The sequence below is a fragment of the Hylobates moloch genome, unplaced genomic scaffold (genome assembly GCF_009828535.3).
Source record: "Hylobates moloch isolate HMO894 unplaced genomic scaffold, HMol_V3 SCAFFOLD_2, whole genome shotgun sequence".
NCBI classification, from domain to species: domain Eukaryota; kingdom Metazoa; phylum Chordata; class Mammalia; order Primates; family Hylobatidae; genus Hylobates; species Hylobates moloch.
The window spans coordinates 110531472-110545777 of record NW_026652277.1 but is presented as its reverse complement, the minus strand read 5'-3'; the positions used below and the strand labels follow the sequence as shown (position 1 = coordinate 110545777).

The window sequence follows — 14306 nt, the reverse complement described above, 5'->3', positions numbered from 1 at the left end:
AATTATGCCTCTCTTTGGTTGTTGGCATGAAGAAGGAGGTTGGTAAATCAAGGATTAGGGAGTGCTCAAGACAAAATTTGTATTATATTAAAATTTTACTATGTGCATCTTTTAGAATAAAGTAAAAAATATCTCTAGGACTCCAACTCTGAATCCCACATGGCTAACGTCCTCACAGATATTTGGTGGCATTAATTTGCATGAGTGGCTCTCAGTCCTAAGCATGAAGAGAGAGTTATTCCCTGCCTAAGCTTTATGAAAGGCTCAGGTATCTCTGCCTCATATGATAGGCAAAATTACCTTGAACAATATCCAAGGAGAATTCTGGGAAGATGGTGGAGTAGGAAGCACCAGCAGTCAGTCTTTCTACCTCAGTAGTAATTACACTGGCAGACTCTGACTCTTGTAACTGTTTTGGAAATCTAGAGTCTATTGAAGGCTTGCAACTCCCAGGGGAAGGCTTGGTAGGTCAATTTTAGTTCTCAGCATAGTAGCAACCACTTATCCCTCATGTAGGGTAAGCAGCTGTGCACACATTCCAGGAGCAGCTTGCATACAGTTAGTGGGAGCTAGGGTGGGCAAAAAGGACCCTGTTCTCCAAATATTAGGGAGCTGTGCTCTGATTGCTGATTGCTGCTTCTGATTACTGAGGTGCAGAAAAGGAGGTGGGTAGCCATTGTTCTTATACCTCCCTCACTGTTGCAAGCTCCCCACCCTATAGCTAAAGTGACTTCCAGGGGATTTAAAGGGTTGGCACCCATTCCTCCCCTCTTTCATTTTTTCTCTTTTCCCTTTTTTGGGAGCCAGATATTTAAGACTAGGACATTCACAAATAACAGCATATACGGGAAAATTAGAAAGTGACCATACTTGCCAGGGAAAGGCACAGGCTCAGGAAACACCTGAGAAAACCTTAAGTTTACATCACAGGCTAATCCTTAGCACAGAGACAGCCTACAACAATTTAAAAGGATAAATAAAAACAAAAAACAGCAAACTCTGGGGAAGGGAAAGAATATGATTTCCTGAATTGCCACATTATTAGATTCAAACGTCCAGTTCTTGCCAAAAAAAAAAAAAAAGGTCACAAGACACACAAAGAAACAGAAAAGTGTGGCCCACTCAAAGAAAAAATAAACTATGGGAATTGTTCCTGAAAAGAACAGAAAGTATATCTACTAGATAAAGATTTTGAAGAACTGTCTTAAATATGCTCAAATAATTAAAGATGGAGAGAAATCTAAGAAAACATTATACAAGCAAAATGAAAATATCAATAGTTAGAAAACCTAGAAATGAACCAAAAAAAATTATAGAGCTGGAAAGTACAATAGTTAAAATGAAAAAAAATACTAGAAGGATTCAAAGACAGATTTGAGTAGGGAGAAGAAGGAATCAGTGACCTTGAAGTTAGGACAATGGAAATTATCAAGTCTGAGAAATATAAAGAAAAAAGTTTGAGGAAAAGTGAACTAAACCTAAGAAATTTGTGGGGACACCATTAAGCAGATATCAACATACAAACTGCAGGAGTCCCAAAGGAGAAGAGATAAAGTTCCAGAGAGAATATTTTAAAAAATAATAGCTAAACACTTTCTAAATTTGATGAAAGATATGAATATAAACATCCAAAGAGCTCAACAAACTGTAGATAAAATGAACTCAAGGACACCTACATGGAGAAACATTATGATCAAATTTTTACAAGCCAAAGACAGAGAATCTTGAAAGCAGCAAGAGGGAAGTAACTTGTCATGTACAACAGTACCTCAATAAAATTATGAGATTTCTCATTAGAAACATTGGAGGACAGAAGGCAGTGGGCAAATATTTCAAAGTTCTAGTTGGAAAAACACTGTCGATCAGGAGTCTTGTATCTAGCAAAATTGTCCATAAATGAGGGAGGAATTAAGAAATTTACAAGTAAGCAAAAGCTAGGGAGGTTTTTGTTTGTTTGTTTGTTTGTTTTGTCATGTTTAAGGGAGTCCTGCTGGGTGAAATAAAAGAACACTAGACATTAACTGGAAGCCATATGAAGAAATACATATCTCAATAAAAGTAACACATGGACAATGAGAAAAGCTAATATTATAACAATCATCTGTAATGACAATTTTTGTTTTCTACATGGTCTAATATATTATTACATTTAAAAAATTTAGTCTAAAAGCTAATACTATTGTAATCTTGGTTTGTAACTCCATGTTTTGTTTTCTACAATCATCAAGAAATAATGAATTTTATTTCTTTATGTTTGGAGCACACAATATATAAAGATGTAATATTGTAACATCAACAATCAAAAGGTGGTGATAAAGCTGACAAAGGAGCAATGCTTGTGTATGTTATTGAAGGTAAGCTAACATAAACTTAAATTGCAGTGTTATAACTTTATGATGTTAAATGTAATTGCCATGATCACCACAAAGAAAATAGCTATAGAATACAAGCAAAAGAAAATAAAAAAGAACTTTAAATGTTTTACTTAAAAAAAAATCAACTAAACACAAAGGAGATGAGTAATGCAGAAAGTGAGGGACAGTAAAGCTGTAAGGCATATAGAAAACAAATAGTAAGATGACAGATGTAAGTTTCTACTTATCAGCAATTACTGTATTTTATTTTACTATTTATGTATTTATGGGGGGTAGGTGGGCGAAGTCTCTTTGTCGCCCAGACTGGAGTGCAGTGGCGCAATCTTGGCTCACTGCAACCTCTGCCTTTTGGATTCAAGTGATTCTCCTACCTCAGCCTCCCAAGTAGCTGGGATTACAGGCACACACCACCACACCTGGCTCATTTTTGTATCTTTGGTAGAGACGGGGTTTCACCATTTTGGCCAGGCTGCTCTTGAACTCCTGGCCTCAAGTGATTCTCCTGCCTCAGCCTTCCAAAGTGCTGGCATTACAGGTGTGAACAACTGTGTCCGGCCTCAGCAATTACTTTAAATGAAAATAATTTAAAATATCCAATGAAAAGACAGAGATTTGTAGAATAGATTAAAAAACCATAATCCAACTGCCTGCTTCCTATATTTGAATTAAATTTATATCCAAAGACACAAATAGATTAAAAGTAAAGGATGAGAACAGATATTTCATGCATTTAGTAACCAAAAAAGAGCAAGGTGACTATAATAATACTAGACAAAATATACTTTAAATTAAAAAAAATTGGAAAAGACAAAGAAGGACATTTTATGTTATAAAAGTTTTAATACAACAAGAAGATACCACAATCATAAACATGTACATATCTAATAAGAGACCACCAAAATATATTTAAAAAAACTGACAGAATTGAAGGGAGAAACTGTTCTACAATAATAGTTGGAGACATAAAATCAAATTCTCAATGTATAGAACAACTAGGGAGAAGTAAGGAAATAGATGACTTGTACAACACAGTATACCAACAAGATCCAATAGACATATACAGCCCATTCTACCCAAAAACAGTAACAGACACATCCTTCTCAAGTGCACAAGAGACATTTTCCAGGATAGACCATATGTTAGACCAGAAATGAAGTCTCAATAGATTGTAAAAGATATACTTCATACAAAGTATCTTCTCTGACCAGAATAAGATGAAGTTTGAAATCAATAAGAGGAAGGAAAGAGGAAAATTCACAAATTTGTGGAAATCAATTAATACATTCTTAAACACAATGGATCAAAGAAAAAATATCACATGTAAAATTAAAGAAAAACTAAGAGATGAATGAAAACATAATCACAAGATACCAAAATTTTTGGAATACAGTGAGTGCAAAGGGTAAAATTTACAGCTATAAATGCCTATATTAAAAATCAAGAAAAATCTCAAATCAACAACCAAGCTTTACAATTTAAGGAACTAGCAAAGAAAAGCAAGATACACCCAGTGCTAGCGGAAGAAAGGAAATAAGACAGATTACAGCAGATGTGAACAAAATAGAGAACAGAAAAGCAATAGAGAATATGATGAAACCCAAAACCAATGAAATCAAAGCACCAAAGCTAGTTCTTTGAAGTGATCAACAAAATTGAGAAACCTTTTAGCTAGCTAATAAGAACAAAGCAGGACTCAAATTGCTAAAATCTGAAATAAAAGTGGAATATTACTATGTATTCTATAGAAATAAAAAGGATTGTAAGAGTGTATTAGGAACAATTGTATGCCAACAAATTTGATAACCTAGAGGAAATGAATCAATTTCTAGAAACATAAGACCTACCAAGGTTAAATAACAAATAAATGAAAATATGAACAGACCAATAACTAGTGAGAAGATTGAATTAATAATAAAAAAAGTCCTAATAAAGAGAGCCCTTGACCTGATGGCTTCACGGGTGTACGCTACCAAGTATTTAAAGAAGCACTAATATGAATCCTTTTCAAAATTTTTCAAAACATTGAAGAGGAGGGAACACTTTCTAACTCGTTCTATGAGGCCAGTATTTTCCAGATACCCAAGCCAGACAAAGACAGTACACAAAAAGAAACTAGATATCCTTAATAAACATTAATGTAAAAAGTCTTCAATAAAATACCAGCATATTGAATTCAACAGTAAATTAAGAGGATTACACCCCACGACCAAGTGAGATTTATTCCTGGAATGGTCTCCACATATAAAAATTGATCAGTATAATGCATTACATTGAGGGAATGAAGAAAAAACCCATATAATCATCTCATGATGCAGAAAAACGATTTGACAAAATTCAACACCTTTTCAGGATACAAATTAGGAATAGAAGAAAACTACCTCAATATAATAAAAGTCATATGTGAAAATCCTGCGGCTAACAGTATACTCAATGGTGAAAGAGTAAAAGCTTTTCCTCTAAAAACATGACAAGGCAAGGATGCCTGCTTTTACCAATTCTATTTGTTACAGATTTGTTACAGTACTGGAAGTTTTAGCCAGAGCAATCAGGAAAGAAAAAGAAATAAAAGGCACCTATATTGGAAAGGTAGACATAAACATCTCTGTTTTCAGATTATATGATCTCATATGTAGAACTCTATAAAAAAATCCTTAAAGTTTGAACTAATAAATCAATTCGGCAAAGCAACAGGATATATAGTCCACACAAAAAATTCAGTCACATTTCTATATATTAAAAATGAACAATCTGAAAAGAAAGTTTAAAAAAAAATTGAATTTAGAATATCATCAAAAACAACAAAATACTTAGGAATTAACCAAGGAGGCAAAAGACTTGTTGTCTTAGTCTGTTTGGGCTGTTATGACAAAATGCCATAAAGTAAGTAGCTTGTAAACAACAGACATTTATTTTTCCCAGCTTTGGAGGCTGGGAAATCCAAGATGGAGGCACTAGCAGATTCTGTTTGGTTAGGGCCTGCTTTCCCGTTTGTGAAAGTCCTCTTGCTGAATCCTCACATGGCTAAATGAGAAAACTCTGGTCTCTTCAGCCCCTCATAAGGGCACTAATCTCATTGATGAGTACTCCGTCCTCATGATCTAATCACCTCCTGAAGGCCTCACTTTCTAATATCATCACATGGGGAATTAGGTTTCAACATGTAAATTTTGGGGTCACACAGATCGTAGCATTTGTATAATAAAAATTACAAAAAGTGCTAAAAGAAATAAAGAATTCAAAAATAAATGTAAGCACACCCCATGCTCATGGATTGGAAGACTTAATCCCTTTGAGATTTCAATACTACCCAAAGCAATTTACAGACTTAATGCAATCCCTATCAAAATCCCAATGGCATTTTTACAAAAATAGAAAAACTCATCTAAAAATTCATAGGAAATCTCAGGGACTCTGAATAATCACAATGACCTGGAAAAGAGCAAAGATGGAGGACTCAAACTTTGATTTCAAAATTTTCTACAAAGCTATCATAATCAAAAACAGGATAGTACTGGCATAAAGATAGAGAGATAGAGCAATGGAAAATAATAGAAAACCCAGAAATAAACCATCACATATATGGTCAAATGGTTTTTGACAAGGCCAAGGCCACTCAGAGAGGTAAATGGCAAGTCTTTTGAACAATCAGTGCTTGGAAAACTAGATATCCACATATATATATGACTAATATACATATATATATATATCCACATATATATTTGTCTAATATTTTTTATATATATACATATATATATATATATAAAGTGAAGTCAGACCCTTACTTACCACCATATACAAAAATTAGAATGAAAAATCAAAATGGATGAAGGACCTAAATGTAAAGCCCAAAATTATAATAAGCAGTAGAAAATATAGTGTGGTTGACAGGGGCTGGAGTTTGGAGGAATGGGGAGTTATTGTTTAATGGTTACAGAATTTCAGTTTTACAAGATGAAAAGAGTTCTGAAGGTAGGTGGTGGTGATGGTTGCACAGCGTTATGAATGTATTTAGTATTATTGAACTATCACTTACAAATGTCAAGATGCTCAATTTCTTATGTGTATCTCACTACAATAAAAAACTTGGGCAAAAATCACCTTAAACAATTCTCCAACCCCAATTTTATGGCTTATGCAAGCCCTACAACCTCACAAGATTCATGAACTCTGATGATTCCAGTGTTCAGGCACTTTTGTAAGTGTGGGGTTTCTCTTTACTCCTTTTGTCTTCACCTCCTACCTGTGTGTAGTCTATGTATTACCATAATGCATCCACACATATTAATCCCCTTAGGTGTTTTCACAAGATATCTCCTTATACCAAACATTTTGTAAACTTTACCGAATAACTGGAATGAGAGGGCATCACATGTTGATCTTCTAAGGTCTCCCAGGCTTTATTAATACTTCTCCTACTTTTACTGATGTTCAGATCCTACTTTTTAAATTGCATAAACCAAATATGAAGAACTCGGTAGATAGCAGAAAAATTGATATTTTCCTTTTCATTTTAAAATCATCTGAGATTACATCAAATTACTTAATTTGTACTGTTTAAATAATTATAGATTCATGTAGAAATACTTTAATCTAAAAATTTTGTCTTTAAGGATACATAAATACTTTTTTTCTGTTAGCTCATTTATGGAAACAGTTAAATACATTTTCGCAAACTATAGAAGGTATCTTAAAAAGGCTGAGAAGAGCTATGATGTACACAGCAATATTGTAAAACAAATCATTTTTTACCCTTTTATAGAGACTACTGTGACATATAACTTTCAATGAGTTTAATGAGTTTGGAGGTTTCAAATGTTAACCACTGCCATATTTGGAGCTGTCAGCACCAAATATTTTTTAAAGTGACTACTTTTATTTTTTCATTTTTTCTGTGACTATACTTAAGATATTGCAGAAGAAATTATGTCATCAATAAGAATATAACTTTTTAAGTATCAATAAGAAAAAGTAATTTTGAGAATATGTCATACTCAGTATTAAACATAATACAAGCTGGAAAGAAAGATTGAGAGATCTTGAAAGTGCAGTCTTGTTATATCCAGTTTGAAGAACTTTTGGCCCAATGGAATTAATTGGGCCATTCTTCTTTCTCTCTTTCTCCCAGCACCCCTGCCCCTCGTGGAAGGGTTTACGTAAGATAGAAAATATTTCTTCCTTGAAGCTTTTCTGGAACTTACTGATAGATACATCTTGAATTCGAGTTTTCTTTGAAAAAAAATTATTGATTCAATCTTCTGGACTATACAGTGTTTCAATTTCCTTTTTAGACAGACACTTTGGTATATTTTATAAGTATCTGAAACATTCATATTGATTGGTATAAAATTTTTTCTTTTTTAAAATATTTATTTGTTTATTTATTTATTGAGATGGAGTTTTACTCTTGTCACCCAGGCTGGAGTGCAATGGCACCATCTAGGCTCACTGAAACCTTCACCTCCCGGGTTCAAGCAATTCTCCTGCCTCAGCCTCCCAAGCAGCTGGGATTACAGGCAACCGCCACCGTGTCCAGCTAAGTTTTGTATTTTGTAGAGATGGGGTTTCACCACGTTGGCCAGGCTGTTCTTGTACTCCTGACTTCAGGTGATCCACCCGCCTCAGCCTCCCAAAGTGCTGGGATTTCAGGTGTGAGCCACTGTGCCGGCCAAAATTTTTATTTTTAATATATAAAATCTGTTCTTTAAATGTCTATAGCATTTGCAGTTGTGTGCTCCATTTCATTGCTGATATTGCTTACTCATCTCTTATTTTTCTAATTTAGTTTCTGCCAAGTTAGACAATTTTATTAACAATATCCAAAAATAAAATTTGTGTTCTATTGATCCTTTCGATAGTATTTGTTTGTTTCATCACTTTCTCCTCTTAATAAAGTTTTTCTTCATTCTATTTTCTTGGGTTTATTTGTTGTAATTTTTCTAACTTCTTGAGATGGATCCTTACCTCATTAGTTTTCAGGCTTCTTTCTCTATAATGTATTGTTTAAGATTTTAAATTTTCCCCTAAATATGGTTTTAGCTGCATTTACAAGGATTAGAAAAGATGGGAACATCACACGCCGGGGCCTGTCATGGGGTGTGGGGAGGGGAGAGGGATAGCCTTAGGAGATATACCTAATGTAAATGACGAGTTAATGGGTGCAGCACACAAACACGGCACATGTATACATATGTAACAAACCTGCACGTTGTGCACATGTACCCTAGAACTTACACCATAATAAAAAAAAAAAAGAAAAAAAAGAAAAGTTTAGATGAAATTAGTTTTCTAATTTCTGTTTTTTTTAAAAGTGTTTTTTCATGAGTACTTTCAAATACAGTTTTAAATTTCTAACTATAGGAAATGTTTTAAAGTTATTTCATTATTTCTAGCTTAATTGTTTTGTGATGAGAGAATATTATACTATATCAGTCTTCCAATAATTGTTGAGATTTTGTAGTCAAGTACAAAATCAATTTTTGTAAGTGGACCAGGTGTGCTAAAAAACAAAGTTTATTATTCTATTATTGTGGTTGTGTTTGTATGTTCATGCCTTCTATAAACTCACTGATGTTTTTGTCTGGTTGTTTTGTTAATTGCTGGGAGGTATGTTAAAATTTTCCACTCTGATTGTAGTCTATTTTGGTTTGCAAATTTAGAGTGGTTTTGTTTTTGTTTTTTGCTTTCATAAATGGAAACCGCTCAGGCTGACTGCCATCTCTTAGTCTTACTCTAAGTAAGGAAAGCAAGGTCATCATTAGCAAATGGCAGTTGCAGCACAGCAACACCAAGAATCCACTTCACACTTACGGCAGAATGCTGCACCTCCTCTTTGTGGTTTCCGGCGCTCCACATGTTAAGAGAAGCTTCTCTAGTAGAAACTAAAGAAATGATTCCTGAAAGGAGTCTTTGTATATTCTTTCTTTATTCATTTTAAGGCTGTGTATTTCAAAATATATGAATTCAACTCGTACTATTCTGATGAGTTAAAAACTTTATATTGTTACAAGACTCTACTTCTTCCAAAACATTTATCTGTTATCAACTTTTTTGAGATTGATATTTGCATGATATATCTTTACTTGGTCTTTATAATTCTCTATCAATCTAATACTCACTATTGTCTTTCTCTGGCTATTATTGGCATTGATTTCTCTTTGTCCTTTATTTTCTGTAATTTCACTAAAATATTTCAACGTTTGGGTTTATCTTTCTTTAACGTATTTGGAATTTGATGGATGTTTTGTTTGGATCTGTTGTATGTTCTTGTTTTCTCTTTAAATATTTTTCGGCCCTTTCTGTCTCCAAGCTGAAGTTAAATGTATTTTAAATCTCATTTATATCTCTTAGCCTCTTTCTTATATTTTTCATCTATTTTTTTCTCTCTGTGCTATTTTCCAAATTCTTCTGGCTCAGCTTCCAATTTACTAATTCTCTCTTATTTTATTACTAATCTGTGCCACATTCATTCACTGATTTTTAAATTTTAGTTACTACATCTTTTACTTCTACAATTTTACTTTTCTTTTAATATGGTATACGTTTAAAAAATAATTTTCTGTTATATTCTGATAACTGTAAGCTGTTTTTTCCTCCCCCTCAGCCCCAATAGAATAGGCTTGTTTTCTTGTTTTTGTTTTTGATTTTGATTTTTCGAGATAGACTCTCACTCCCTTATCCAGGCTGGAGTGCAGTGGCATGATCTCAGCTCACTGCAACCTCCGCCTCCTGGGTTTAGGTGATTATTCTGCCTCAGCCTCCCAAGTAGCTGGAATTACCGGTGCATGCCACCACACCCAACTAATTTTTGTATTTTTATTAGAGATGGGGTTTCACCATGTTGGCCACGCTGGTCTCGAACTCCTGACTTCAAGTGATCTGCCCACCTCGGCCTCCCAAAGTGGTAGGATTATAGGCATGAGCCACCGCACCCAGCTGAGCTTGTTTTTGTTTTCTTGATAAAGCAAACAATTTGTGTCTGAAAATCTGATTTTCTCAAGCATATTTTGGTCTGTTTCTACTTTCTCTTGTTCCTGCTGGATCTCACACATATTGCCGTGTTTTCTATTGTGCATGATGATATTTTACTATTTAATTTATTTCCATAAAAGTTACTTGTGAGCATTTGTGGAGCGCCAAAATAGAGGTGATATCCTCCACAGAGGAAATACATTCATTTCTTCCAAGTGCTCATTGATATGAACAACCCAGGATCACTTTAAGCTAACTTTATGAATGGAGATAAACTGTTGACAATCTTGATGGGATAAATTAAGCTCAATAACACTATGAGGGTTGCAGGTGTTTATAGTCACTAGTGGCTAAGTGGGTTAGATCTTTTATTGTCTCTTGTTTTTATTCTCTTTCAGATTGTGGGCTGGACATTTTTTAATATTTCATCATATTCGTGCTGTCTGTGTGAGGATTATTCTTTCTAACATTGTTTACAGTTGTTTTCAGTTAAGGAGTTGTTAAAAAAAAAACGACCTTTATTGGAGACTGGCAATCAGAAATATGAATATTTTTACTGCAGCCATCCTTTTACTATTCATTTCTAATTTTATTGCATCATGACCAGGGAACATAACCTATACACGGTTGAATTTTTTAAGTTTATTAAGGTTTTATTTATAGTTTAATACATAATTAATTTTTGTGAATATTTAACTTGTTCATCAAAAACAAGCATGTTCTTTGTTACATGCAACATCTCATTTATATGACAAAGTTTTGATGGTGAGAAAATGTTCAAATATAAACATTAATATAAATACAATATTAATATAAATATTACTTTTACTAAAATAATTAATAAAATATTCCATTAAGGAACTTAGCAGAAACATTTTCTACAATGGTTTTAATATAAAGCCACTGTATAAAAATGTCGCTTATAAATTATTTCTCCAATGAGCAGATTGGGTCACACTATTCATAAATCAGAGAGTATTCCTTCTTTTATTGCCCAGTATATGTTTGTCACTTTATTATATAATGGAAGCTGTACCAAAGAAGTATTTGGTTCTAATCTTCTGGGAATATAAAAATTAGCAAAAGAAAAAAAGTAATATTATTTCTAAAAATTAAAATATTGCTGTATAATACCTAATAATGCATAGCAATTTCCAGGATGTTTGCTTCAGGATATAAGTGCAGCAGAAATTTAATGAATACTTGAGTATTTAGGCAAATAATTGTGGATTAAGCAGATGGAGAATTGGGCCTTGAAAAATGAATGGACTTTGGATAGAAGCAGGCAGAAGAAATGTATGTATCTATTTCAAGCTAAATATGAGTTCATCCTGATGTCTTTGACTCTACTCAATTACCAGATCATTCTAGACTCGTTTTCTTGCTTATCTGTAAACTTCTACTTGAACAGTGAGAAGTCTGGCTCCCAACATCCCTATCATTTACATAATTGTTCAATTCTGGTACACATATACTACTTTCTCAACTAGAGGACTGTGATGGTTAATATTGAATGTCAACTTGATTGGATTGAAAGATACAAAGTATTGCTCCTGGGTGTGTCAGTGAGGGTGTTGCCAAAGGAGATTAATATTTGAGACACTGGGCTAGGAAGGGCAGACCTACCCTTAATCTGGGAGGGCACGATCTAGTCAGCCACCACTGTGGCTAGAATATAAGCAAGCAGAAAAATGTGAAAAGAGAGACTGGCCTAGCCTCCCAGCCTACATCTTTCTCGCATGCTTGATGCTTCCTGCCCTCAAACATCAGACTCCAAGTTCTTCAGTTTTGGAATTCAGACTGTCTCTCCTTGCTCCTCAGCCTGCAGATGGCCTATTGTGGGACCTCGTGATCATGTGAGTTAATACTTAATAACTCTCTTTCTAGTATTCTAGTATACGTATGCCACATCTTTTATAATGGTCCCACTGTTCTTGAATATTCTTTTTCTTTTTTTCACTGCATTTCAGTTTGAGGAGTTGCTATGGGCATAACTTCAAACTCATTATTCTTTCCTTATCTTGTCTAGTCTTCTGATGAAGACAAATTATTTGCTGCTCTGTCAACAAACATATCATAGAGGAAATGATGGTATGAAGCAGGGCACTGGGATAAAAAAGAGAAAAATCACAAGGCTTAGCGGACCTAAAGCAGAGCTTCATTTATTATCTGTTGCCACAGAAGAGGGCATTTTAAAACCTCATATTGTCCATGTCTTATAAAAGAAGATTAATCTTTCAATGATAGACTCTACTTAAGTTCATAAGGTTGATGGATAAAAGCTGTAATGCTGATGTACAAATATAAAATTGTCATAGAGATGGAAATTCTAAAACTCATGTATGTATAAGTATTATTACCTACACATATATCTGCTTACTTGGACAACTAATTCTTATCCAGAAAATTGCTTGGTAAACACATATCATAAGAAAGGGGCATGCCCAGTTTCCCAGGAATGCCATAATAACTTACCAAAAATCTGATGGCATAAAACAAGTGAAATTTATTCTCTCACAGTTATAGAATCTAGAAGTTTGAAATCAAGATGTAGTCAAGTCATGCTCTCTGCAGGCTCTAGAGGGGATTCTTTCTTGCCTCTTCTTGGCTTCTGATGTCTGGCAATCCTTAACATTCCACGGCTTGTAGATGCATCACTCTAATCTCTGCCTGCATCTTTACATGGTGTTCTCTCCATGTGTTTCTGTGTCCAAAACTCCCTCTTATAGGGACACAAGTCACATCTGAGTTAGGGCCAACCCTAATTCAGTATGACCCCTTCTTAACTTGCTTACATTTACAAAGAACACACAAAGACCATATTTCCTCATAAGATCACAATCACAGGTTCCAAGTAGATGTGAATTTTGTTGGAGCACTATTCAACTCAGTACAGGGCATTAAATAAATAAATTCAGTATTTAATGGCACCAGGATAAGGTAGTTTGGTAGTTTAATTCAAACATTTATCACTCAGGACCATTGTGTCAAAAGGACCATTTTAAGTTGTGCGACAATGATTCCATAGTTATGTCAACAATCTTCTTGTCTTTGCTCAGGCACCAGAATACTTGAGAATCTTGGTTATGGTTCTTCCTCCTAGACATCAGTGCTGAGCTGATCTTTATGCTTCTCCTTTTTCTAAGCTTTCAAGGCAGTCCTTGAAATCTGAGGTGTTAATGTATTCTTTAGATATACTGATAAATTATTTCAGGTTTTGTAGAATCTCCCTTTGTTAAATTAACAGCTCTATTTTTTCTCCTCTGCTGGGATCATTTATGGTTTGACTTCAAAACTTAAGTATCCTGATAATTGCATTTCAATGGCTGAGACGGATGGCAACAGAGATGTTGGCTACTATAGCCTCTGCTACTGGTGATCGTAATGACCATAATAATCTCAAACTATTGAGAACTGTAACTACAGGAAAGATTGCTTGTAAGAAGTACATATGTTCTACATGAATTACAACAAAAAAACACAAGATAACGTAATAGGTATCCCCATTCTTTCATATCAAGAAGCTAAAACTGCTAAGTAATTTGCTGAAGATTACTTGGCTAGTAAGAAGGTGGATTGAAAACAGGTTTGTCAGTATTACTCCAAAGTTCTACCTTGATGTGACAACCCCAACTAAATTAGCAACTAGTAGTATGTATACTGGAATGGTCACTAAGATTCTCTTTTTTCTCTCTCTCATGCTTTCCTCCCCTCACTTCTTTTTTCCCCTTCCCTTCTCTCCCTCTCCTCTTTTTCTCTCTGTCTTTCCTTTTATTTTTAAACAACACATGTTCATATACATGTTTATCTCCAAAATAGAGTTTTACATAATAGTTTATTTTACCAGATAATGCTTTCCCTGGAGAGCATTTCCTGAAACAATTTTTCTTTGAATTACAGCCTGGAAAACACAACTCTGCAAGCTTCCAGTCAGTATCTACCTTGTTTTTCTCATTCTCTACT

The 14306-nt window shown here is 34.2% G+C and overlaps 1 non-coding gene across 1 annotated transcript; it reads right to left on the bottom strand.

Annotated features, from left to right (window-relative positions):
• Window positions 1–9069: 9069 nt before the first annotated feature.
• LOC116478002 (small nucleolar RNA U3) lies at window positions 9070–9282 on the bottom strand. Its single transcript, XR_004250703.1, has one exon. It is a non-coding gene; the product is annotated as a small nucleolar RNA U3 (small nucleolar RNA).
• Window positions 9283–14306: the final 5024 nt, after the last annotated feature.